The sequence below is a fragment of the Schistocerca nitens genome, chromosome 3 (assembly GCF_023898315.1).
Source record: "Schistocerca nitens isolate TAMUIC-IGC-003100 chromosome 3, iqSchNite1.1, whole genome shotgun sequence".
NCBI lineage: Eukaryota > Metazoa > Arthropoda > Insecta > Orthoptera > Acrididae > Schistocerca > Schistocerca nitens.
The window spans coordinates 395,345,033-395,372,304 of record NC_064616.1 but is presented as its reverse complement, the minus strand read 5'-3'; the positions used below and the strand labels follow the sequence as shown (position 1 = coordinate 395,372,304).

Sequence of the window (27,272 nt, the reverse complement as noted above, 5' to 3'; positions counted from 1 at the left end):
TGTGGATGATCTACCATCTGTGTAAATATGTTTAGTACTCGCTCCTTGGACGACAATTGTCCTTTACTACGTTTCACTACAGACGGGATTTGTGGCTTCCTGTACGACAAATATGAACTACATCGCTCGACACCTGTTTCTGTATTACTTTCACATGTTAAGCACGCATCGTCGTAATTATAATCCTCATGTACTTCTTCGTTACAGTCGAGTGTTTACGACGCAACACATTTCACTGATCCATTTTGCAGGAACGCTAATATTTCATCTGTCACTTCTTTCTCACTCAGCGAAATTTTTCGGATTCTTTTCTGACGAAATGTCCATTTCGGCAGCTGTTTTTTGTAGATATAATGCAATATTTGCTTTGTTTATCGTTGCCTTGTCTCTGTTTTGTATCAATACGACTAGCGATGTGAGACTGTTCTGAGTTTCTCGTCGACTAAGCTCCGTAACCTAATGTGCTCACCACTGGATACCTCCAGTCCCGACCCCGTTATTCTTAGCAGCCAATATTGTGTTGCATGGTAGGCAATATATGTGGCATCGAATGCCGTAAACATCATTGGTCTTTAACGACCTCGCACTCAAGGGATTTATTGTTAGTTAATAGTGACAAAAAATCCTAAAAAATCACTGATTTGCACTCACAAACCCACACATTGGCAGTCAGTCCTCCTCACGTTTAATGCCCAATTGTAATATAGTATGTTATACGTACTGGTCATTAATCTGTGAGCGTTAAAATGGAAATTAATATCTTTGTGCGCCCAAGCGTACATTAAAACACATACCTTAATACTTGTACCTTTAATAGAAAACATGCCCTCGTATACCCAAGGCTAGCACGAATACGCTAACAATTGCGTCCATTATTATGTACAATCATTTTATATCTACGCAGCTACATTGTACGGTACCTTGGTCGTATACTACGTCATTCATAAAAAAATACTTAATGATCCTCTCTCCCTCTTTGCTCCTTCAACGTAAACAGAAAATTTGGGCAAAATGGCTATATAAAATCACTGCAGATAACAACTTACAAGACGTTTTGACGCGAACCCAGAATATTTGGGGATGAAAAGCTGATTAATCACAAAAACTCACATTATTAGACAGATTAAAAAATCTGTTCGCACAGTCACCTAATTCAAGTTATTTAAATGACGGATTATTTGTATGATGTTAATATCCTGAAAACGCGAACTATGAATTAGCATAGTACACTGCTGTTTGTGGCCCTGTGGGAGTCAGCGATTGTCGTCTGCTTCCGTAAACGATGTGTCCTCAGACAAGGTAAGGGTCGTTATTTACCTTTCGCCACTATTTGTCCTCTATAACTTGATGTCTTCAATTAACTGGTGTCAGCTAACTCTTTTTTTCGTAACGCTATTTTCCGAAACACTTCTCCATAACGTTCTTTAGAAACACAGTAATATGCTGTGATTATTATTCATACCTTACTATTTTATCTTATGGCTATGTGCGGTGCCGTAATCTGAAGAAACGGAATTTCGGAGTAAACTTTAACCTTTTCAGCTAGTGCAGTCAGTCTATTTAGCCACAGTAACAATACTACCTCCAGTGAACGTCCCTAACTCTTGGTTATCCATTCCGGTCTCGACAATCTCTGGTGTCGACGCATATTAAAAAAAATCCCCACAGGCCCAAGGTCTCACACGAAAAAAAGAAACTATCATAACGTACGAGGGCATGCTAAAAAGTAATGCCTCCGAAGTATTATTCTGTTCTCAGTATCAGCTGAGGTATTACATGTCATGGATATTTCCTCGGTAGACTTACCGCTTCGCTGACGCGATTGTAGTGTGTAACGTGACTATGTGTAACGTGCGTGAGCAACGGCGCCCTGAAATAGAGTTTGACGAATTAGAAAAGCACGTCACACATGGAGCATCCTCTCGTTCAGCATGACAATACGAGACCATACACGAGGGCTGCGACGTACTGTTACCGGGCACAAAATGTATTGGTTACTACATTATTTATTTAGCGAAATGATTCGAGGTGATACCTGATCAGGCTATAGTGGCATTACAAAAACATTTAACAGAAGTGTATGTAGATATTAAAGTTTCTTTACATGACAGCTGTGATCATCCCATGGAGAGAGAGAAGGATAAGTTGATAAGAGGCGATGTTACTTTGTATATTGGTCTACTGTTCATATGAAATATTTTAGAGAACTGTCACTTACTTTGTTCTTGTGGTGTGGCAGCCTTCTTGTGTTGTCCTGAGGAATTGCTACTTCCGTGGCTCACCATTGTTCACAAACTTCACAAGGGTGACTTTAAAACACGGTAACACAGAACAAATCGGCAGTGCAGAAAAACAAGATGGCGGTCAAAAGAAGCCTAGTTTCGATTTAATTACGGATAGGTAGATTCTGTTGTTATCAGTAGCAAGTCTTCTGCATGTCTTGAAGTCGATTATGGTTAGCGTAATACTTTACAAAATGAGTGATGCGACAACTTTATAATACAAGTGATAGTGAAAACTTTTTATTTTAAGAATTACAAAGATATTTCTGGGATCTATATTCATGTATCACCTTAATGTCATGTACTTATGATTTAATAGCAGTGAACTGAGACTGGTAAAGAAGTGTGAAATTTTTAGCTCTGTCATTTCATTTAGAATCTCGTTATTCCAATTATGGCTATGGAGGAATATTTTCATTTCTTCCTAGATGTCCATCCTCCATCTATTTTCCAAAATATACAATATTTTGAAGTCGCTGTCGATTGAACACTGTGTCCTGATTCATTTATATGTTTTTCTAAAGGTGGCTTATTAGCTTTAGCCAGTCTGAAATAGTCGATGTGTTTTTTGAAACTGATTTTAAAATTTCTTCCCGTTTGGCCAATGTAGTATATGTCGCAATGACTACATGTAATTTGATAAATTCCTGATCTGCTCTGTAGGAGCCGGCCGATGTGACCGAGCGGTTCTAGGCGCTTCAGTCTGGAACCGCGCGACCGCTACTGTCGCAGGTTCGAATCCTGCCTCGAGCATGGATGTGTGTGATGTCCTTGGGTTAGTTAGATTTAGGTAGTTCTAAGTTCTGGTCCCTCAGATGTTAAGTCCCATAGTGCTCAGAGTCATTTGAACCATTTGCTCTGTAGGTCGTATGATGTCATGGACCAGTTTCTTTCTTATGTTCTTGTTGGTGGTAAAAGTGATCCTGATATCTTTGTTTCTAAACAGGTTGGTTATTTTGTCTGAGATGACACCTAAATATGGTACCATTGAATACTTCGGTTTCTGTATACTGTGGGGGCTAGCCGTGTTCGTTTGCTTTTGTTTTTTGTTATGCGTTGTGTTTCTATTTTATGTTCGTAATAGCCCTTGCAGTGTGCAATGTATTTCATAGAAATGAACAATATCTCATAGTCAGCGGTATTAACTGGCAATCCCTGTGCTCCGTTCAAAAAGGATCTGAATGCATCTTATTCATGTGAGTTTGGGTTTGTGGCAGATTTAGTAATGAGTGTCTCTGGTCGTAGGTTTTCTGTGTACGTTGATGTTCAGGGTCTGGTTTGTGTTTGTTATCATTATGTCTAAAAAATTTATTTTGTTATAATTCTGGTTTTCTATGGTGAAATGGATGTTACTCTGTAAGTTACTGAACCTCTATCGATAGGGTTTCTATTTCTTCATTAGTACCATCATACACAATCTATCATCTACATATCTGTAGCAGTGCAGTTTCTTCGGCGATTATGTCCCTGTTTTTCAAAAGTTTATTTTCAAGGTGATAATGAAAATTTAAGCAATGATCCCACTGAGAGGACTTCCCGTTGCTATACCTACATCTTTGTTGTACATTTTGCCATTGAATGTGAAATAATTGTGGAAGACGACAAGCTCTAGCAATTCTATTAGCTGAACTACACTGAAGAGCGGAAGAAACTGGCACACGAACCTAATATCGTGTAGGGCCTCCGCAAGCATTAGGAAGTGCTGCAGTCCGACGTGGCATGGAATCGACTAATGTCTGAATTAGTTCAAATGGTTCAAAAAGCTCTGAGCACTATGGGACTTAACATCTGAGGTCATCAGTCCCCTAGAACTTAGAACTACTTCAACCTAACTAACCTAAGGACATCACACACATCCATGCCCGAGGTAGGATTTGAACCTGCGACCGTAGTGGTTGCGCGGTTCCGTACTGAAGCGCCTACAACCGTTCGGCCATTCCGTCCGGCTATGAATTAGTGCTGGAGCCAACTGACATAATGAATTCTGCAGGGCTGTCCATAAATCCCTAAGAGTACGAAGGGGTGGAGATCTCTTCTGATCAGCACATTTAAATGCCTCCCAAATATGCTCAATAACGTTCACATCTGGGGTGTTTCGTGGCCAGCGGATGTTTTTGAACTCCGAAGAGAGTTCCTTGAGCCACTCTGTAACAATTCGCGATGTGTGGGGTATCGCATTTTCTTGCTGGAATTGTTTAAGTCCGTCGGAATGCACAATGGACATGAACGGACGCAGGTGATCAGACAGGATGCTTACATACACGTCACCTGTCAGTCGTATCTAGACGTACCAGGGATCCCATATCACTCCAACTGCACACACCCTACATAATTACAGAACCACCAAAACTTGAACAGTACGTTGCTGACATGCAGAGTCCATGGACTCATGTGGATGAGTGCATACCTGTACACGTCTATCCGCTAGGTACAATTTGAAACAAGACTTGTCCGAACAGGCAACATGTTTCCAGAATGAAAGTTTCACTCTGCGGCCGAGGGTGTGCTGATATGAAACGTCCTGGAAGATTAAAACTGTGTGCCGGACCGAAAGTCGAACTCAGGACTTCGCGGGAGTGCTCTACCATCTGAGCTACCTAAGCACGACTCACGCCCCATCCTCACAGCTTTACTTTCGCCAGTACCTGTTTCCAGATGAAATTTTCACTCCTGCACTGATATGAAACAAGCAAGCCGTGTCTCCGCAATATTCTTTCTTCTAGTAGTGCTAGTTCTGCAGCATCGCAGGATAGCTACTGTGAAGTTTGGAAGGTAGGAGACGAGATACTGGTGAAAGTAAAGCTGTGAAGACGGGGCGTGTGTCGTGCTTGGGTAGCTCAGAGAGAGCGGTTGCCCGCGAAAGGCAAGGTTCCCGAGTTCGAGACTCTGTCTGGCATACAGTTTTAGTCTGCAGGAAGTTTAACATGTTTCCAGTCATCAACAGTCCCATGTCGATGTTGACGGGCCATGCGAGGCGTAAAGCTTTGTGTTGTGCAGTCATCAAAGGTACGGTACACGAATGGGCCTTCTGCTCCGAAAGCCCATATCGATGATGTTTCGTTGAATGGTTCGCACGCTGACACTTGTTGATGGCCCTGTGGGGCGGCGGATGGATTAATTGTATATATATATATATATATATATATATATATATATATATATATGTTGTAGAATGTAATGTAGAAAAGATGCATTTCCCGGCCGATTAGCAACATATGTGGAACAATATTGTTATTTACGTTTTGTATTATTTATTTAATGCTGTTGTTTGCTGTTCTCAACACTGGCTCTCTAACTACAATATTGGCAACCAGAAAGTGATTAGCAAAACGTGAAGCCTGTAATTAGAATTCCTAGTGCCCACTTCATCTGAGAAATACATTTATAGCTACAGCTTATAGCTCTGAGGAATTAGGAGATTGTCTGGGATTCATAATCAAAAACCATTTTCTCTAAAATGTTCACTATATTCTGAAAGTCACATACCCAAAAGAATCCACGCAATCCAACTACGAGAGCAGTTCAGAGTCTAATGCGCTGATGCCACTATAACCGTTCAAATTAAATGTTTAAGTGAATGCTCGCCATAATTTGATGATAATGTTCATCAAACGCCACGCTAAATAATGGTAGAATGTCTGTCCCGCGGCGGCACGTGAAAATACGACATACGCAAACTGAAGATAGATCATTAAAGTCATCCCAGAATTAACACTTCACTCGAAAACGATTTCATGGTTACGTGTATCCCGAGTAACTTATTACGGCATCGGAGGCTGTTTATAGCAATGATACCCACGCGACGCGACTCCCGGCACAGGTGGTGCGCTAATCAGCATCTGGAGAGAACTGGGGCCTTTTTCTCTCGCGCAGCGTTCTTATATATAAAGCCGCGGTGCGGACGGCTAAGGCACGCCTGATCAAATTCGCTCTCCCAACTAGCCGCTGGGATAGTAATGCACCACTTTAAGATATCGAATAAATCATTGCTTCCTTTGCTGATGGCCAATGAAGCTCTCAATTTAAATGTGCAATCAGCACACATGTAAGTAATCATAACAAAAGTCTGACGTGGCTAAGTTAAATAGTTTTGGCGAGAGAATTAATTTCATTACACTACACGCAGTAGTCGAGCTCTGACCTTGCCCTTTGGAGATACGCTATAGCTATAGTTTTGTAGTTGTTCTGTTGAAACTTCTCACATCTTTATGATTATAGCGGATCTCCCTTCTACTAAAATTTAAACATCCTAGCCTTATTTATTCGCCTACTTAATCTATCTTGCTTCCTTAATTTCTAAGACAAAAACCAGAAAATCATGAATTTCAACTAAAATTTTAATTTCTCAGATCCAGAATACCGTTTCTACTAAATTATTATGCAAAAGGAATCTAAATATAAATTTTTAAGTTTCTATCTCTTTTCTGTTGCGCCAATGATTTTTACAGAAAAACGTCCAAATTTCGAAAATGTTTAAAGTTATTGAACTGATATTCAACACACATTGATTTTGTATTACTCCTGGCATGCTAGAAACGTTTCAGGTTATTTACTTGATTTTTAAAGTATTGCGCAACATTTATGACGTCAGACCTAGTTACAGTGGACTGGCTGGCACACAATGGAAAGACTGATGTTAATTTTATAAGGCGTGAGTAGGCTGCTTCCCTACAGCCCAACACTAAATTCTGCAGTAATTTGTGGACGGGTTGCACTTCTGTCAGATTGAGCAATTCTCTTCAGTCGTCGTTGGTCCCGTTCTTGCAGGATCTTTTTCCGGTCCCAGAGATGTCGAAGATTTGATGTTTTACCTGATTCCTGACATTCACGGTACACTCGTGAAATGGTTGTACAGGAAAATCCCCACTTCATCGTTGCTTTGGGGAAGCTGTGTCCCATCGTTGGTGCACAGACTATAACACCACGTTCCAGCTCACTTAAATCTTGATAACCTGTCACTGTAGCTGCAGTAACCGATCTAACAACTGCGCCAGACACTCGTGCTACAGAGGCGTTGCCGACCGCAGCGCCGTATTCTGGCCGTTTAAATAACTCTGCATTTGAGTAAGTATGGCTATACCAGTTTCTTTGGTGCTTCAGTGTATTTCGGCTGTGGACTCTGTTTGACATTTTAATAACATTTTTATTACATCTACAGCTTTTGTAATGGGTATAATGCTGTGTAGGTTTACTATATCAACGAAAATTAGCATCGCATTGAGTTGATTAAGTTCCTTTTATTATAAAACGGTAAGAGCTTTCACATACAGTAATTGTTGACAGTACTTTTCAGCACGCCCTCGTATCCGGAATACGCTTGCAGAGTAACATAAAGTGGAGTGATATGCAGCAAGAAAAGCCGATGCCGGATTAAGATTAATTCGTAGAATCCAGTAATGACCAGCCATCTGCTTCTACAAAATTACAGTAAACCAAGAATGTATGCTGATGTTCGCTTTTCAGCAACATGGTTTTCGTGCCGCTGTTCGGGTGGTACTGCGAGCTGATCACATATAACCAGGGTTAGTCTAAACTGACCATCCTGACTCGTAACAGCCATGGAAGTTACAATGTAGGAAGACGCGCTTACGCCGAAAATGTTAAGCCTCTTCTACCATATTGGTGAGTCTCAGTGAAGTGTTCATATTGCAGTTCTGCTCTCCAAGTAACACAAAGCAGGAATAAAACGTTCGGCTGTTCTACCGCGAGGTAAAACACGCTCAATGATGAAGAACTGGCATTAAGAAATTAAGTTTTCAGAAGTGTCATGAGTAATCATGCATGAATCAACATTGTTTCAAAATACCTACTCAGAACTGACGTTAAGTGGGTGTGTTTGACTCAGGGATTCAAAGGAGGAACACATTTCGAAGACTCAGCAAGAGGACGGACAGGCTTGAACTTACGTCTGTATTCGACATAGATAAGGTCTCACCTCCTTTAGTCCAACCCCCTTGGTAACAGCACATATGGCCCATAAGAACTGCTTCTGGAATGTGATAGGTACACAGAAATATCATTCCAGGATGAGCAGGGATTGTGCCAATCGGTGCTAGCAGCGTGGGTCATAACGGATTAAAGGATGAAATTTGCTGGCGTGTGGGACCTTCCTGATTATTTTTTGTCTTTGACCTTGGTTTCAAATAGAAAGAAGATGTGGGACGGCGAGTAAACTACCACACAAAAAGTGTGCGCAAGTATTCCACCACGGTGGACTTACGGAGAGGATAGCATCAACTAGAAATGCCAACTGGAGGATAGGCCTGAAGCAGCATTTATAGTTACCTTAGAAGGCCATCAACATCGCCAACATGCTCTTTGGATTAAAAACTGTTCAGGTGACAGTCCAGTATCTACTAGATGGCGTATTATGTATGATTGTATGATAGCGGAACAAACACTGGTAGCAGTTACTTCTGTAAAATATCTGGGAGTATGCATACGGAACGATTCGAAGTGGAATGTTCATATAAAACTAATTGTTGGTAAGGCGGGTACCAGGTTGAGATTCATTGGGAGAGTCCTTAGAAAATGTAGTCCATCAACAAAGGAGGTGGCTTACAAAACACTCGTTCGACCTATACTTGAGTATTGAACATCAGTGTGGGATCCGTGCCAGGTCGGGTTGACAGATGAGATAGAGAAGATCCAAAGAAGAGCGGCGCGTTTCGTCACAGGGTTATTTGGTAAGCGTGATAGCGATACGGAGATGTTTAGCAAACTCAAGTGTCAGACTCTGTAAGAGAGGCGCTCTGCATCGCGGTGTAGCTTGCTGTCCGGGTTTCGAGAGGGTGCGTTTCTGGATGAGGTATCGAATATACTGCTTCCACCTACTTATACCTTGGCAACGGCCTTGCCGCAGTGGACACACCGGTTCCCGTGAGATCACCGAAGTTAAGCGCTGTCGGGCGTGGCCGGCACTTGGATGGGTCACCATCCAGGCCGCCATGTGCTGTTCCCATTTTTCGGGGTGCACTCAGCCTCGTGATGCCAACTGAGGAGATACTCGACCGAATAGTAGCGGCTCCGGTCAAAGAAAACCATCGTAACGACGGGGAGAGCGGTGTGCTGACCACACGCCCCTCCTATCCGCATCCTCACCTGAGGATGACATGGCGGTCGGATGGTCCCGGTAGGCCACTTGTGGCCTGAAGACGGAGTGTGCTACTTATACCTTCCGAGGAAATAACGAATTTAAAATTAGAGAGATTCGAGCGCGCACGGAGGCTTTCCGGCTGTTTGAGGTATGTTACTTACGTCACTTTGTGAGTAAGAATGGAATCAAACCCGACACGCAAATTCTGGTACCCATATGCTATTTTCCTATACCCATCACATAATAAGGATTGTAATTCTTTCTCGGTTTGGCATTTAATATCATAAATTTGTGTCCGATTACACAAAAAATGCATGCTCTCTCAGGCAGTCCTGACAAATGGTGCCAAATTTTATTGCCGTGCAGGGTAGCCGTACGGTCCAATGCGCCTTGTCACGGTCCGTGCGACTTCCCCCATCCTCACTCGGGCATGGACCTGTGTTTGTGTTGTCCATAGCGTAAGTTAGTTTAAGTTAGATTAATTAGTGTGTAGGCTTAGGGTACGATGACCTCAGCAGTTTGGTCCTTTAAGACCTCACCACAAAATAAAAAAAAAAAAATTATTGGACTGCGGAGTTCGAAGAAGATTTTGTGCATTTGAGCCTCCTGTTCTGTTCTGATCTATCTGACCCAAAATTTTTACTACCTTCGTTTCTCAGTGTTTAATACTAAGGTAACTTTATGAACTTTCGGGAATTTGTCTCAAAATGCATAAGCAATACATGTATAAACATATACTAAAATGTTGTAAGTAGTTTAGCCGTATGCATTAATAGAAATATATGTAACGTTCGGTTCATAATGACTCAACACAAATATTACTACTAAAATGTCAAATATGTTTTAGTTTTTTGTTGTACATTACACTAACGATGTTTTTGGTTCCAAATTACTCCGAACAATCAAAAAAGCCTGTTCATGTACAACAAGTTTCTTGTTTCCTGCTGTTTACTAGATACTGCTGGACATTTCTCAGTTATTTGGATACTGTTCCTGCTCACTTTGAGTTGTTACATCATGGCATTTAGATCTTCGACTTTATTTGAATATGTATTGTTTTCGCTCATTTTGAATTGTGACACTATAGAAATTAGATCATTGACTGATAATGAGTTGGAAGAAATGGTAAATTACTAAACAAATGAAGGAGCACATTCCAAGTTTCAGGATCATGGCAGTAATGCATCTGAAACAAGTTTAGTGATGACAGTGCCTGTACAAAACAGTACACACCCTTTTATCTCTAAAAAATATAAATATACTCGCAGAAAGGCAATTACACCACTGCACAACATGGCTGCCTGTCAGCTTCGAAAATCATCAAGAGTACCCTAGGTGTTACCAAGTACGTAACCAGCTGATTAAGACATGCTGAAAGGTAACTGATGTAGTAGTTTACACTGTTAAACAGAATAATACACATGTCGAATATTCGCGGACAGGCATTATGGGGAAACCTGGAAAGTAACTGGTAGCATAGCACATTGCATTAGGGATGCATTCCACAAGAACAGAAGATTTTCTGAGGATGGTCAGGTGCATTCAAAACCCTGAAGGTAGGGCTAGTGTGTCATATTTGGGATACCAACTAAACGTGCACTCGGTAATCTGTGGCCAGAAATAAATGGCAGTAAAACACACAGTGTGGAAAATGTAGTAAACATGTTTGCGAAACACATATCACTGACCTGCATCCAAACTGCAGTGAGTAAGAATAACAGTTATAAAATGGAAGTCATTAATTTCAAAAGTAGCTGCGTGTGATGATGACTGTTTTTTTAATATATTTACGATTTTGTTGATATTTATGTGACAGATTGTGTCCAAACTGCAATCTGTAAAGTAATACAAAAGTATAATAGAAAAATAATGTAATATCTTCCGTTCTTATTCAGAACTGTCTGCCGTTCCCAATTTAGCCTATGACAATATAAAAATATTTTCTTAAATAAGTCTGTACGTTATTACTAATATAAGTATTACATTTACAAATAGTTTCGAGCATTATTGTTATTATTACTATTATTATTATAAAAACATATAGGTATATAACAATGTCAACAATTGTACGAAAAATATGTGCTGGTAGAATTTTGAAACTTCCTGGCAGATTAAAACTGTGTGCCCGACCAAGACTCGAACTCGGGACCTTTGCCTTTCGCGGGCAAGTGCTCTACCAACTTTTTTTTTTTAGTTTCAATTTGTTCGTTTTTGTTCGTTGCATCTTCTCGGGGCGGACGTCGTAAGACATCCGTGTAAGTTCGTTGTGGATCGATTTTTTATTACAGAGGGCAGCTAACCATCTGATCGAACACGCTGAGCTACCGTGCCGGCACCAACTGAGCTACCGAAGCACGACTTACGCCCGGTTCCCACAGCTTTACTTCTGCCAGTATCTCTTTTCCTACCTTCCAAACTTTACAGAAGCTCTCCTGCGAACCTTGCAGAACTAGCACTCCTGAAAGAAAGGATACTGCGGAGACATGGCTTAGCCACAGCCTGGGGGATGTTTCCAGAATGAGATTTTCACTCTGCAGCGGAGTGTGCGCTGATATGAAACTTCCTGGCAGATTAAAACTGTGTCCCCGACCGAGACTCGAACTCGGGACCTTTGCCTTTCGCGGGCAAGTGCTCTACCAACATTTTTTTTTTCACCAGGAAAAGGGTAAATGAAAAAAAGATCTTTATTGGTACAAACTTAAATACAAGAGAAATGCCATCCTTCCGGCGAAAATAACACAAGACATTATACTCGTACAAGGCGAGCAATTTTTTTTTATGTACAAGGTGTAGGAAAAAAGAAATAATAATTCTGATGTAATCTAAGAGGTGTGACGCAATATACAGTGGAGTGAGGGAAAGACCAGTGTTTTCTGGTGTAGTGCATAAAAGAAAGTAGGCGCGTGTCCATGCGCCTGCTCCACTGTGGGTTACAATGTAGAAAGTAGCGCGGGGAGTCTCAGATGTCAGCAGGGGGGGGCGGGAGTGCTGTCGGCGTGTGGCACCTTCCAACTGAGCGGGGGTGAAGTAAAGATCGCATGTAGGTAATTGGCGGAGAAGGCGCGGTAGCGCGGTCGGTGTTCGACTTCACTTTGGGCGGTTTGTAAGTACTGCCAGAAATCAAGGCGTGATTTGTCGCCACCATTATACATGTAGGTGATCGTCCATCCCTTGACCCATACAATCGCATGATTTTTGGTGGCGGGGAAATAAGTATTCTCAGGATGGATAAAAGTCCATGGGTCAATAGAGTCCGGCGGAACGCGGAGGTAACAGGCAACGAACTATCGGGCAAGTTTCCAGACGTCACTGGTGGCAGCACAAGTCAGTTGATGGACATCGTCATCCACGAGGTGGGAAATGGAACAAAGTGGAGAGTCCTTTAGTCCGATGGCGTGAAGACGATGATTTGTGGCGAATTTTTCATTTGCGACTTGGTACCATGTTGCCCGGACGTTGGAGGGAAGAAAAGGGTGGTGGATGTGACGCCAAACCGTTGGCCACCGCGTGGACGGATGTCTCAGTTCGATATTGTTGCTGGATATGGAACGAAGGAGTGGGGTGTAAAAATCTTTAGGTCGAGGAGAACGCGTGGTCGGTAAGTGTGCGTGAGCATAACTGAAGTCGACGATGAAATCAGAAATGTGCGTCAGATGGTGCTTGATGTGCCCGACTGGTACTGGTGGTGTTACGGTCGCGGGAACAAGAATTTCCAGCAAGCTGCGCGTAAGAGAGGTGCCCCCGTGCCACTGCTTGTGCATGGTGGACATGTACAAGGACGCCACGCGGAGTGGCACATTGACAAGGCCGAGGCCCCCTGCTCGTGGGGGAAGTTGAGCGTGTCGTAGCGGACCTTAAAGAGGGTACCGGCCGTAAGGAAGTATCCGAAGGCAGCCTGGAGGCTGCGTCCAATAGTTGATGGCAGCGGGAGGACCTGCGCGATGTGGACCATTCTGGCCGCCACATGTTGCTTGAGGTATTGGACACGTTGTAAAGAATCGAGTCGTCGGAGAAGATTTTGTCGCACCGTCGTGCGGATAGTTTGGAGTGCACGCCGAAAATTGATGGCAGCGGAGCGGCGCACGGTGGAGGTGAAAATGATACCAATGGTATCGTAGTTTTTGTACACACGGGAGAGGTGCTAAGTCGTCGTGTGAGAGGCCGCGACCACTGGGCATCGCCGCGGATCTAGCCACATTCATGTTACTGCCCGCTGCAGTGCCGTACGCTGATATCAAATCAAGTACCGCGTGTGTTTCACTCCGTGAGCGGATCAAGAGGAGGAGGTCGTCCGCATACGTACGACATCGAAAACTGTGCTGTCGCAAAGTGATACCAGAAAGGTGGCTCGTCAGACTCCCGATGAGTGGCTCCAGGCTTATGGCATAGAGTAGGGTCGAAAGTGGACAGCCTTGCCGTACGGAACGCGGATCGCCACTGGTCCCGCCACACGGCCATTAACCTGAATCAGCGATTCGGCGGTGCCGTACAGGCGCGGGATCACGTCGATAAAGGCTGGTGGAAAACCCATGCGGTTCATCACTGAGAACAGAAAAAGATGCCGCACTATGTCGAATGCGCTGTCAAAATCAATGGCAACCACTGCGGCGCGGAGTCTGCACGCCGCTGCCAGTGCAGTTAAATCGCGACAATCTCCTGTGGCCGTTTGTATATTAGCTGAGCCGCCCGGAGTTGTCTGTTCCGGGGATAGAATGCTAGGCAGGATCTTGCGGCATCGCGTTGCCAGTAGTCGTGTAAAAATTTTACAGTCTGCTTTAAGCAGAGTCAGGGGACGGTAATGTGCTGTCGTCACACCTGGTGTCGGTTTGTGGATGGGTATAATAATTCCCGTGACGAAGGACGGCGGTACGGCGTTCCCCATTGTCAGCAGTTCATGAAACATCGTTGTCCACCGTGACGCCATTAGTGTGAAGAAAGCGCGATAAAATTCTATCGGCAATCCGTTGACACCAGGTGACTTATTCAGAGCACCTTTTTTGATTGCATCGTGGATTTCGTCACGCATAATGGGCTCCATCAGCTCGTCCGCTTCGTCGCTGGTGAGGGTGCGAGTTACGTGTGGCAACACAGACTCCTCAGCGTGGTTGTTGGTAGTCTCCTACTGGTACATTGTGCGGTAGTGGTCGACAAAGGCACTGACGATTTCGGCGTGGCAAGTGACGTGCTGGCCGCGACAGGTGGTGATTTCGGTGATGAGTTGTTATCGTCGATGTTTCCTATCGGAGGCGATATGACGCATGGTCGGATGTTCTTGTTCCGCCGAATCTTGACATCGGGTTCGCACCATAGCCCCCTTCAGTCTACGGCGTGTCACAATTTGCGCCTTAATCCTGCTGCGTTCCCTCTGGGTGTCGGGGGTGGGCGGTTGGGCGTCCAGGTCGCGGAGAACGGCGTAGAAATAGTCGGTAGTGTGCCGGCGCCACATAGCAACTTATTTTCCATACTGAATCTAAGTACGTCGAATGGCAGGTTTGGCACATTCCAGCCACCAGGTCAATGTCGTGCAGTATTTAGGTAAGCGACGTTCACAGGTGGCCCATGTCTCGGTAACACGTTGAAGACATTCGGGATCATGAAGATGGGAGGTGTTTAGCTTCCACGGTGCACGACTACGCCAGACCACTTGCTTGGGGAAGAAAATGTTGCAGATGTAGGCACAGTGGTCCGAAAAGGCCAGGGGCCAGAGTTCTGCACCTTGGACTGCAGGTGTGAGTTCCCGAGAGACGTAAATTCTATCAAGGCGGCTCGCGGAGTGACTCGTCTGGTAAGTATGTCCAGGCGCGTCGCCGTGCCGAACTTCCCAAGTGTCGCGGAGCAACAGATGTCGTACGACAAGACGCAGTTCTTGACAGGTGTTGTAGTGGGGCACTTGATCTTTAGGGTGCAAGACACAATTAAAATCACCCCCAAGCAAGTAATGGTCGTACCGTCCAAGAAACAAAGGAGCGATTTCTTCTGAATAGAAGAGTGCCCTGTCGCGTCTGCGGGTGGAGCCTGACGGAGCGTAAATGTTGACGATACGCGTCCCAATGACGGTGACGCCCATGCCTCTGGCAGATGGAAGGTATGTGATATCGGCCACTGGAATGCCTTCTCTGGCTTAGATGGCTACGCAGCGTCCCAGGTGGTCACCAGGAGAAGGATAAGTGTTATATCCCGCGACGTCTGGAGGTGTGGCCAAGTGTACTTCCTGTAGTAGTGCGATATCGACGTCCGACGCCCATATCATCTCTCGCAGCAGTTGAAGTTTCACGGGTGAGCTAATGGTGTTAGTGTTCATCGTCGCTATTCGGTAGGTTTGGAGCCGTACCCCGTGGAGGGGAACTCCACCGGCGGAGGATGAAGAGGGGCGAGACAACGGCGAGTCGTGCCGTACGCCACCTGACGGCGTTATCAGCGGCGTAACGATGCTTCCGTTTGGGGTAACTCTGTCCCCAGCGTGTGGTCCGGATCCTCATCGACGCCCTCAATCCACACCATTGAAAGCGTTGTCGTTGTGATGGTCGTACGATCCACTTCGGTCGTAGGGGCGGAGGACGCCTCGGCGGCAGTCGCATCGGTGGAGTCCATTGGTTCAGGAGCACTTGAGCGAGCCAGTTGAGTAGGCATCGACGCATCCACAGTCGGCGTCATGTTGTCGTCATTCGTATCGCCGTGTAGGTTCTCCGAGGCTTCGTCGGGTCGGACGGCCTCTGGAGCATGAGGGGGATGTGATCCGTCTCGTTCCGAGACCGTACGGTGCCTCCTCTTGCGCCTCTTAGGTTAACGTTGTTTGCGGGTTCGTCCCTCCGTGTCGGAAGACGGAAGGTAGTCGCGTCGCTCTGAGAGGAAGGCCGTCGCGGGAACGTCAAATGAAGGGGCGTCCATATGTTCAGGCGGGTGGGTGTCGGAAGTCGTCGCTGTTGGTAGTGGCGCCGGAGTAGCGTCAGGCTTTGAGCGCGACGTGTCGGCCCCGGCGGTATCCGTAGCAGTTGGAAGGTTCACCGTTACGTGGTCCGATGGGCGGCGGCCGGTGGGAGGAGAAGAGAGCGCCGGTGATTGGTAAAACCGTCGTCGGAGCCGGAGGTGCCACGGTAGCGGCTGGCAGTTGGGTGATTCGTCGCTGAAGACACTCAGATCTGAGGTGGCCTTCTTTGCCGCACCCGGAACAGGAACTTGGCCGTCGTATATGACAACCGCGCGGCACCCGCTAATTTGCAGGTAAGATGGCACGTGGCGATGGCGGTCGATGGTGATCTGCCGTACACCGTTAAGAACGGGGTACGTTTGGAATTGCGCCCAGCGTTCGGCAGTGTGGCCCTGTACAGTGCCATAGGGGCGGAAAGCCGCGATAACGTCTTCCGCCGGAAGCTCGAACGGGAGTTCGAAAACTCGTATGGTGTGCATTCCTAAGAAGGCATGGTCGACAGTGACCGCTCCGACATTGCCGTCGGCGTGGCAAAAGCGTAATCCATGGTTGGTGTCACGAAGTATTCTTTCACATACCGCGTCATTGACGACTTTGACGTACACAGTACTGCTTAATATGGACAAATGGATGCCCAAGATGTCAGAAGCTGTGATCCTAGCAACGTCGCGTAGGAACAGTTCCACTTCCAAGGCCTTAGGTCGTGCGTAGTCGTTGCAGAAGTTGAATCGTAAAGTTGATTTTCGAAAACGGTTGGCCATGGTTCTAGTGCACGTAAGCGACACGTAAGTGACGGCCGCTGAAATGTAAACAACAGCGAGCGCGCGCGCTCCGCAGGCGGAAACAACAACACGTCCGCACTGCACGGCGGCGATAGCCGGACTGTCCTACTGAGCTACCGAAGCACGACTCCCGCCCGGTCTCCACAGCTTTACTTCTGCCAGTATCTGGTCTCCTACCTTCCAAACTTTACAGAAGCTCTCCTGCGAACCTTGCAGAAGTAGCACTCCTGAAAGAAAGGATACTGCGGAGACATGGCTTAGCCACAGCCTGGGGGATGTTTCCAGAATGAGATTTTCACTCTGCAGCGGAGTGTGGGCTGATATTAGTCGTGCTTCGGTAGCTCAGTTGGTAGAGCACTTGCCCGCGAAAGGCAAAGGTCTCGAGTTCGAGTCTCGGTCGGGCACACAGTTTTAATCTGCCAGGAGGTTTCATATCAGCGCACACTCCGCTGCAGAGTGAAAATCTCATTCTAGTAGAATTTTTTTTGCAATATTTTTATGTCACGTGGTATTGACCCGAAAAGTATAACTACTTAGTAAGTGCAAACAGGAAAGCAGAGTTGAAGCAGCTGCAAACATCTAGCACCACTCTGGTGCATCTAGACTATTAAAAAAAAACTTGTCCTATACTGCCATGCCAGTAATTTAGCAACTGGATGTGTATTTTTACAGGATGTTGATAAAGTACAACACCTTACCACATACGCATTCCATCAACTGAAGAGCGCTGAAAGCAATTACTCCACGAGAGACTAGAAATTAATGAGGGCGGTGAATGCGAAAAAAATTCCTCTTCCACCTTGGTAATAGATGTTATAGAGAAATTTCTTACCTTTGAGCCTTTATGTGCTTCTTAATTTCAAAAACCCTACCAATGGGCTCATAATATAGAGGTAGCACGTTAAGCTTCCTGTGGGTGGGTAATAAAAAGAAATCGATGAGAAAGAATTCCTCTACCAGCCTCCACAAGCAATGAGGGAAGCATGTGACCCTGTCTGAATAAATCTCACTTGTATTCTATGTCTGAGGGATGGATCATACACCCTTTTACTACTCACTATTTGTGAATCATTATAACTGCTGTTAATCAAAAAAAATGTGAAAGCAGTGGCACTCAATAATTCAATAAATTACTGCACTGTGATCGGCTGTTTTGTTTCAGTGACGAATATAATGCCACCAAGATAGCATGGATTTCGATATTATGCGGTTATCGTCAGTGTCCCATATGTAATGTCATGATCACATAGTAAAGGGTATGTGACTTGTGAAGCCATGGACAAGATACTGGACTACGTTGTAGGCGCTTCAGTCTGGAACTGCGGGACAGCTACGGTCGCAGGTTCGAATCCTGCCTCGGGCATGGATGTGTGTGATGTCCTTAGGTTAGCTAGGTTTAAGTAGTTCTAAGTTCTAGGGACTGATGACCTCTGATGTTAAGTCCCATAGTGCTCAGAGCCATTTCAACCATTTTGAACTGGACTACGAACATGACATAACGAAAACAGCCCAAGTGCTTTGCTTGCTGGGAGAAGTCTTGACTATGTGACATTGATAAGTCTCATGTTGCTGACTATTAGCTTTTGCCTCTTGGAACAAGTCGCAAGTTGCTAAAATAAGTCATATCTTCCTTAGTCAACATCATGGTTAGACTTGCTGACGTCTGCACTTGTACACTGATCCAGTCTGGAAGCATGTACAGTTTTCAGAGTCGAGGTAAATTCACGTGCAGCTCAACGATAGTCACCATGTCAATTGAGCCTCAGTGTCCCACTCAGTAATATCTGGGATACATCGACAGCTACAACTACTTGGATACTCTGACAGAGGGTTCATCAAACCAGCTTGACAATTCTCTATTGTTCAAATCTCGTATAGTGCGCCGAAAGAACGAACACTTATATCTTTCCGTACGAGCTCTGATTTCCCTTATTTTATCATGGTGATCGTTTCTCCCTATGTAGCTCGGTTTCAACAAAACATGTTCACATAAGGAGGAGAAAGTTGGTGATTGGAATTTCGTGAGAAAATTCCGTCGCAACGAAAAACGCCTTTGCTTTAATGATGTCCACCGCAAATCCTGTATCATTTCAGTGACACTCTGCCCTATTTCGCGATAATACAAAACGTCCTGCCCTTCTTTGAACTTTTTCGATGTACTCCGTCAGTTCTATCTGGCAAGGATCCCACACCGCGCAGCGGCATTAGAAAAGGTGGACGGGTAAGTGTGGTGTAGGCAGTCTCCTTAGTAGATATATTAAATTTTCTTAGTGTCCTGCCAATAAATCGCAGTGTTTGGTTAGCCTTGCCCACAACGTTTTCTATGAGTTCCTTCCAATTTAAGTTGTTCGTAATTGTAATTCCTAGGTATTTAGTTTAAATTACGGCCTTTAGATTTGACTGATGTATCGTGTAACCGAACTTTAATGGATTCCTTTTAGCACTCGTGTGGATGACCCCACACTTTTCGTTATTTAGGGTCAATTGACAATTTTCGCACTAGACATATATCTTTATTGGTTAAAAACAGTCTTGGTTGCAATTTTAGTTTTTTAGTTTTTATTTTTCAACGACGCGTTTCGCCTTATTTAGGCATCTTCAGGTTATCTTTACTAGATGGACGCGAGAGGCACCAAAATCTGCATAGCGCGTTCCTGTTCACAGGAGCGAGTAACAGAGTAAGATGCGTCGTTGAAAAATAAAAATAAAAAAACTAAAATTGAAACCAAGACTGTTTTTAACCAGTACTGTTAAGCACTCGTTTGCTGTATGCCACAAGTGGATTGGAAGAATTTCTACATATATTCTTTCTCGATCGTTTTGCAATCTGTTTAGATCTTCTGACGACTTTGTTAGTCGATAAACGACAGCGTCATCCGCTAACAACCTTCGACGGCTGTTCAGATTGTCTCCCAAATCATTTATATAGATAAGGAACAGCAAAGGGCCTATAACGCTACCTTGGGGAACGCCCGAAATCACTTCTGTTTCACTCGATAACTCTCCGTCAATTACTACGAACTGTGACTTCTCCGACGGGAAATAACGAATCGAGTCACATAACTCAGTCGATATTCCATAAGCCCGCAATTTCACTACAAGCTGCTTGAGTGGTACAGCGTCAAAAGACTACCGGTAATCCAAATATAAAGAATCAACTTGAAATCCCCTGTCAATAGCACTCAACACTTCATGCGAATAAAGAGCTAGTTGTGTCCAACAGGGACAATGTTTTCAAAATCCACGTTGACTGTGTGTCAATAGACTGCTCTCTTCGAAGTAATTCATAATGTTCGAACACAGTATATGTTCCAAAATCCGGCTGCATATCGACGTTAATGATATGGGCTTGTAATTTAGTGGATTACTCCTACTACCTCTCTAGGATATTGGTGTTACCTGTGCTACTTTCCAGTCTTTATGTACGGATCTTTCGTAGAGCGAACGGTTGTGTATGATCGTTCAGTATGGAGCTATTGTATGAGCATACTCTGAAAGGAACCTAATTGGTATACAGCCTGGACCAGAAGACTTGCTTTTATTAAGTGATTTAAGTTGCTTCACTGCTTCTAGGATATTTACTTCCACGTTACTCATGTTGGCAGCCGTTCTTGATGCAAATTCCGGAATACTTAGTTCATCTTCTTTTGTGAAGCCATCTCGGAAGGCTGTGTTTAGTATCCCTGGTTTGGCAGCACTGTCTTCGATAGTTTCTCCATTGCTATCGCGCAGAGATGGCATTGATTGTGTTTTGCCGCTAGCATACTTTATTTACAACGAGAACGTCTTCGGATTTTCTGCCAGGTTTCGAGTCAAAGTTTTGTTGTGCAAGCTATTACAAGCATCTCGCATTGAAGTCCGAGCTAAATTTCTAGCTTCTGTAAAAGATCGCCAGTCTTGATGATTTTGTGTCTGTTTAAATTTGGAATGTTTGTTTCAGCCGACCGGGGTGGCCGAACGGTTCTAGGCGCTACAGTCTGGGAGCGCGCGACCGCTACGGTCCCAGGTTCGAATCCTGCCTCGGGCATGGATGTGTGTGATGTACTTAGGTTAGTTAGGTTTAAGTAGTTCTAAGTTCTAGGGGACTGATGACCTCAGAAATTAAGTCCCATAATGCTCAGAGCAATTTGAACCATTTTCTTTGTTTGTTTCATTGTTTCTGCAACAGTGTTCTGCCCCTTTTGTACACCAAGGAGGATCAACTCCGTCGTTTGTTAATTTATTTAATATAAATCTCTCAATTGCTGCCGATATTATGTGTTTGAATTCAGGCCACATCCGGTCTTCACTTATATTGTTAATTGGAAGGAGTGGAGATTGTCTCTCATGAAGGCGTCAAGTGAATTTTTATCTGCTTCTTTGAATAGGTATATTTTTGGTTTATTTTTGGAGCATTTGGGGTTACAATAGTCAGTCTCGCTACGAAAACCCTATGTTCACTAATTCCTGTATCCGTTTTGATGTTCGTTATTAACTCAGGATTATTTGTTGCTATGAGATAACGTGTGTTTCCACAAACGTTTACTATTCGCGTGGACGTACAAACAAACTGCTCGAAATAATTTTCAGAGAATGCGTTTAGCACAATTTCGGATGATGTTTTATGTGTACCTCCGGAATGAAACATGTTTTCGCCAACATATCGAGGGTAAATTATAGTCACCACCGACTACAGTCGTATGAGTCTGGTATGTGTATGAAATCAAACTAGGGTTTTCTTTTAACCTAGTATCATCTGAATTGGCAAGTAGGTAAAGGGATCCATTTATTTTTTCATTCCGGTTGCCAACAATGACCTCTGCACATACTAACTCACAGGAACTATCTACTTCAATTTAGCGACAAGATGAACTACTTCTAACAGCAACAAACACACCACCGCTAACTGTGTTTAGCCTATCCTTTCTGAACATCGCTAGGTTCTTCGCAAAAATTTCGGCTGAGATTATCTCCAGTTTTAGCCAGCTTTCAGTCCCTATAACGATTTGAAAACCAGACCTTTCTATTAGCGATTGGAGCTCTGGTAATTTCCCAACACAGCTACGACAGCTTACAACTGTTGTACCGATGATTCCTGTATCTAAGTTCTTCCTGTGTTCGGCCTGCACCCTATGTGACTGAAGCCCTTTTTGTGTTTTCCCGAAACCCTCTAACCTAAAAAAGCACCCAGTCTTCACCACGCAGTCCCTACTACCCGTCTAGACGCCTCCTACGTATAATGGACACCTGATCTATTCAGCAGAACCCGAAACCCAACCACCCCTTGGCGCAAGTCAAGGAATCTGCAGCCTACACGATCACAGAATCGTCTAAGCCTCTGATTCAGACCCTCCACTCGGCTCTGTACGAGAGGTCTGCAAACGGTGCTGTCGACTATGCTGCAAATGGTCAGTTCTGTTTCCATCTCGCAAGCAATACTGGCAGCCTTTACCACTTCTGTTAGCCGCTTGAAACCAGAGAGAATCTCTACTGATCCAAAGTGACACACATCATTGGTACCGACGTCAGCCACCACCTTCAATTGGCAGCACCCTGGGCTATGCATGGCATCCGGGAAGACCCGTTCCACTTCTGGAATGACTCCACCCGGTGTGTACACGGAGTGCACATTGGCTTTATCCCCTTCTTAGCAGCTATGTCCCTAAGAGGCTCAATAACGCGCCTAGCGTCGGAGCACCCAATGTAGGGTACTGCGTCATCTATCCATCATTGCCACACCCGGGAGAATTACGGGTGATGGCGGTCACTATATCAGCAGACCATCATTGCCGAAGCTGCATTTGGGATAATGGCATTCCATATTTCACTGTCCGTGGGAATGAAACTCAATGCGAAACTTTTTTGACATTCTGATTTGATACATTTCGGTCCATTTTAATTGCCTGCGTGAAATTAAATTCCGATCAGTTCCACTTCATTCGGTTTTAATGCTAGAAATTCGGATCTGTTCCGTTCCACGTCAGTTAATCCAACTGGGTATTACTCAAGACGATCTTGTCACCAACAAAACTGACATTCTACGGCACAGAGATTAGGCTGTATGATCCCTTTATCTGTTAACTTACTTAGGGAATTTAAAAATGGAAGTGAATAGATTGAAATCAGATTGAACAGAAATTAGAGAAATGTTGTGTCAGGAAGAAAAGGACTTTTCATCGACTGATTACAAGGTCGTGTATAGGAGATCCGCTTCAGTAACTGAGTGCTCAGAGTAGATGACGGGCCTGCGGAGGACCTGGGTTCCATCCCTTGTGGTGCCAAGAATTTGTCCTCGGTGCGACGATTCGTACGGGATGCACTCATCTTCGTGATGTCATATGAGAAGCCAATTGACCCAGTAGTAGATGGTCCGGAAAGTATGGAAAATGGCGGGGAGGCTGATGTGCGGACCACATGTCCCTTCATATCGCATCCGCATGACGCCGCAAGAAAGAAGATGTTATGGCACTCGGTAGACATCCCGTTGTTACTCATGGCCTGGCGAGGAGGTTTTATTTTATATATATGAAATCAGATAGTGGTAATTCAGGAGTAAATCTAATAACGAATAAGAAAATTAAGCAGCGTGAATACATTAATGAACATATTTTCGTAACCAAGATATACACGATGCCAACACCCTCCCACCCATGAAAGAATTACAAATTTGTATCCAACTAGCTCTGCAGATGATGAAGAGTTAAAACATTGAGCTAACTAAGATGAAATTTTAATTGTGATGGGGTACTGAAATTAGAAAACAGTTCCAAGGAAACACAGACTAATGGTGTACGGTTAGCTGTTATTTCACTTCACTGACAGAAAAACGTTTAAAATTTTTTAACATCTTAGAATTACCTGTTGTGTTGGATTTTGATAATATTAACGACTTAAACTCACTAAAACATTAGTATTAAAATGTGAGCTAGTATTAGAAAGTAGAGTAATCGAACTGATGTTAATATGAATGTTCGCGCCTTTCACACCATAATTGGCGAGACTGCTGGTGGTCTAATAACAGCCATTAAGAAACTTATTTAGAGTATAGTGAGTACCTTACAGGTGTATACAGTGCTATTTGTTATCGGCTGGTAACGTACAGGAAAAGTGAGAAATCGGGTCTTATATGAATACAAATGATACATTGACAAATTTACAGTCCTAGGTGATTATAATTATGCCTAACATTTACACTCGTTATAATGGGCGATTCGAAAAGATAGAAGCACTTTGCGCTTGTCATTGGAGACAGGAACGTTTAAAGTTTTGACACGGATGCGCTGTTTGTTGTAGCAACATGGCGACTACACCACAAGAGAATAAGCGCAAAGTCACTGCGTTGTTCAAGTGCTACGTACATTCCGCCGTCGACTCAGCAAGAAGTCGACTACGCACAACCGGGTTTATGAGTGGCATACAAAATGATTGTAAGTTGGTTGTATATGCAAAAGGAAGAGCACTGGTCGGACACGCACTTCTGATGATAATGTCAAGCGCACCCGAGATGCATTCACACGAAGTCCTAGGAACTCCACAAGACGGCGAGCCAGGAACTTCAGTTTCCTTAAATAACGGTTTACTGTGTTCTCAAGACACCTGTCTATAAAACCTTACATGTTACAGTTACTGCAGCAGTTACCTCCCGGCACTATAACAAAACGTACGAATTTTTCATTTCAGTTCTCCAGGCGATGACGGGGGACAGTGCTTCCAAATGACTAATCTTTTCCAACGAATCAACTTTTCATCTATCAGGTAAAGTAAACTGCCATAATTTAAGAATGCGTGGACCACAAAATCATGGCTTCGTCATCTAACGTGAAGGAGAGTCACCGAAGCTGAATGCATTTTGTGTCGTTTCAGTTGACAAAGTTTATGGACCTTTCATTGTTGCGGAGGGAACTGTGACAGAATTCACACTGGGACATGCTGCAAAACTGGTTGTTTCCTCAACTTCACGAACGTTCCAGTTATGCATGACGGCGCACCGCCTCATTTTCTAAATGGTTCAAATGGCTCTACGCACTATGGGACTTAACATCTGAGGTCATCAGTCCCCTAGACTTAGAACTACTTCAACCTAACCAACCTAAGGACATCACACACATCCACGCCCAAGGCAGGATTCAAACCTGCAACCGTAGCAGCAGCGCAGTTCCGGACTGAAGCGCCTAGAACCGCTCGGACGCAGCGGCCGACCCTCATTTTCACTTTGAGGTGCAGCGTTGTGTTAACTATATTATTCCACAACGATGGATTGTTAGAGATGGACAACAAAATCTTGTTCACTGCTTTTGCCCTCCCAGGTCAACAAACCTCCTACCTTGAGTTATGTTTCAGTGGGGGTACTCAAAAGACGAAGTCTTTGTCCCACCTACGGCAGCTACTCTTCAAGAGCTGATAAATTGAATTGTAGAAGCTGTCGATTCAGTAACAGGGACCGGTTGATTTATGTGTAGAATGAAGTGGCCAACCGTAAATGTTTCTCTTGCAACACATGGTGCTCATGTTGAGTGTATTGTATAGTGTCTGTGGGAACATAAGGCTTTGAACCTCCCTCTATCCAGTGACATGCGCAATGTGTTTCTATGTTTCATAATTTTGTGTGTAATAAACGACTGAAATGTCTTCTTTCTTTTTGAATCACCCACTATTTAATCTTTTCTTGTTACTGTCTGTTGTAATTATGTACATCAGAAACATAGCTGCGACGTGTTCACGTAAAAGTGAATGTAATAACTGCGTTGTTGTTACTGAAAGAGTGTGTAGATGAACAAAAGTAGTGGCCTGTGACACAAAGGGCATGATTATTTTGAAAGTACATTTGTACCTCTCTGATCTGAGACTACATAGTGGGTAGAATGGAACACCATACATGTCTGTACATTCTCACTCTCCCTAGGAAAATTGTTCTTACGCGACAGTATTTTCATATAGCCTAGTGAACCTGTTTTCTATCCTTTTGATCTAAACCTGGTGAAAATAATTTTTTTACGCTATAGATACTCCTAACTGGAGGCACTTCACTGGGCTGTACCAAGCGAGATAGTACACTGCCTTTAATGTTGGAATTGGACTTGGAAGGACAAGATTACAAATCCAGCGCCAGAAAATCCGCTTTCTCGTTTACTGTGTTTTGTCCACTGTAATTCAACTAACGCAAATTTCAGGAGGATTAATTTGAAGCTTAAGCGGTAGGTGTTCTTCTTCATAAGTGCCTTTTCCGAGCTTTTAGGCAGTCTCAATGACCCCGTCGTCGAGTGAAAGCTCATTCCTAATATTTCAAATTTCTTTTCGCTGAGATCCCCAGCGAGAATTTGTTTAAGGATTTCGTCAAGTAAAATTAATTTTGAAGATAAACGATTATAAGCTCTCAAACTGAAATGTGCTGCAAGGAAAGAGCCGTTGGAGAGCTCTTATTTGTTATAACGAGTCCAAACGAACTCCGATCCATATACATCGACAAGGAAGATCTCCAAGGATCTAGACAGGAGGGAATGCGAATAACTAAACCATAGAGGCGAAATGTTTTCTGTCGACTGAGGTGCTACTCATCGTCAAGTATGAGCGTCGGGGACATGCTACGCGTCCATAATATCGTTCTGTGCTGTCGCGGAAGGCTTTTTGAACTTTCGAGAGTCATTCACTGTATCACTTCCCCGATTTCGGACTTTTGCACGATTCCAGGAAGACTTCCATTTGTTCCAAATGCATCAACTTCCCAGGATCCCAGAATTAAGCACTGCGGTAAAATCCACTTCTCCAAATTGGTGCTCCGCTAGAATGCTGAACGTCAAGTCCACTAAAACAGAAAACCTACGCAGGTATCTGGCTGGTGTAAACGGCCATTTTACTTCCCATTTCTATGTTTTACCTATTCGAAATGTTTGCATATCGTTGCCAGGAGAAAGGTATTTTATAATGCGGGACATTTTCAGTTAATTGGAACAAACTATTGATCCCTTTTGCTTAAATTCCAAAAAAATATTGCTTCTAATGTACTATGTTCTTCCTTATCTACTAATCCAGTTGTCACCTGAGCGTGAATTTTAGCCTTCATTCAAAAAATGGACAGAAAGTAAACAAGATTAAAGCAAATTTACCCGTCGAGCTTGATCTCATCAGACATGGAGTATTAGTTAAGTTACAAAATGAAGGAGAGTTGGAACTTATATTAGAATGTCAATGAAATGGGGATCGACAGA

The 27,272-nt window shown here is 44.0% G+C and overlaps 1 protein-coding gene and 1 pseudogene across 1 annotated transcript in view; both read left to right on the top strand.

Annotated features, from left to right (window-relative positions):
* The window catches only part of LOC126249611 (uncharacterized), a 436,460-nt gene that overhangs the window by 31,852 nt on the left and 377,336 nt on the right, over positions 1 to 27,272 (top strand). The window lies entirely within an intron of this gene.
* Positions 9,126 to 9,243, top strand: LOC126249819 (5S ribosomal RNA; annotated as a pseudogene).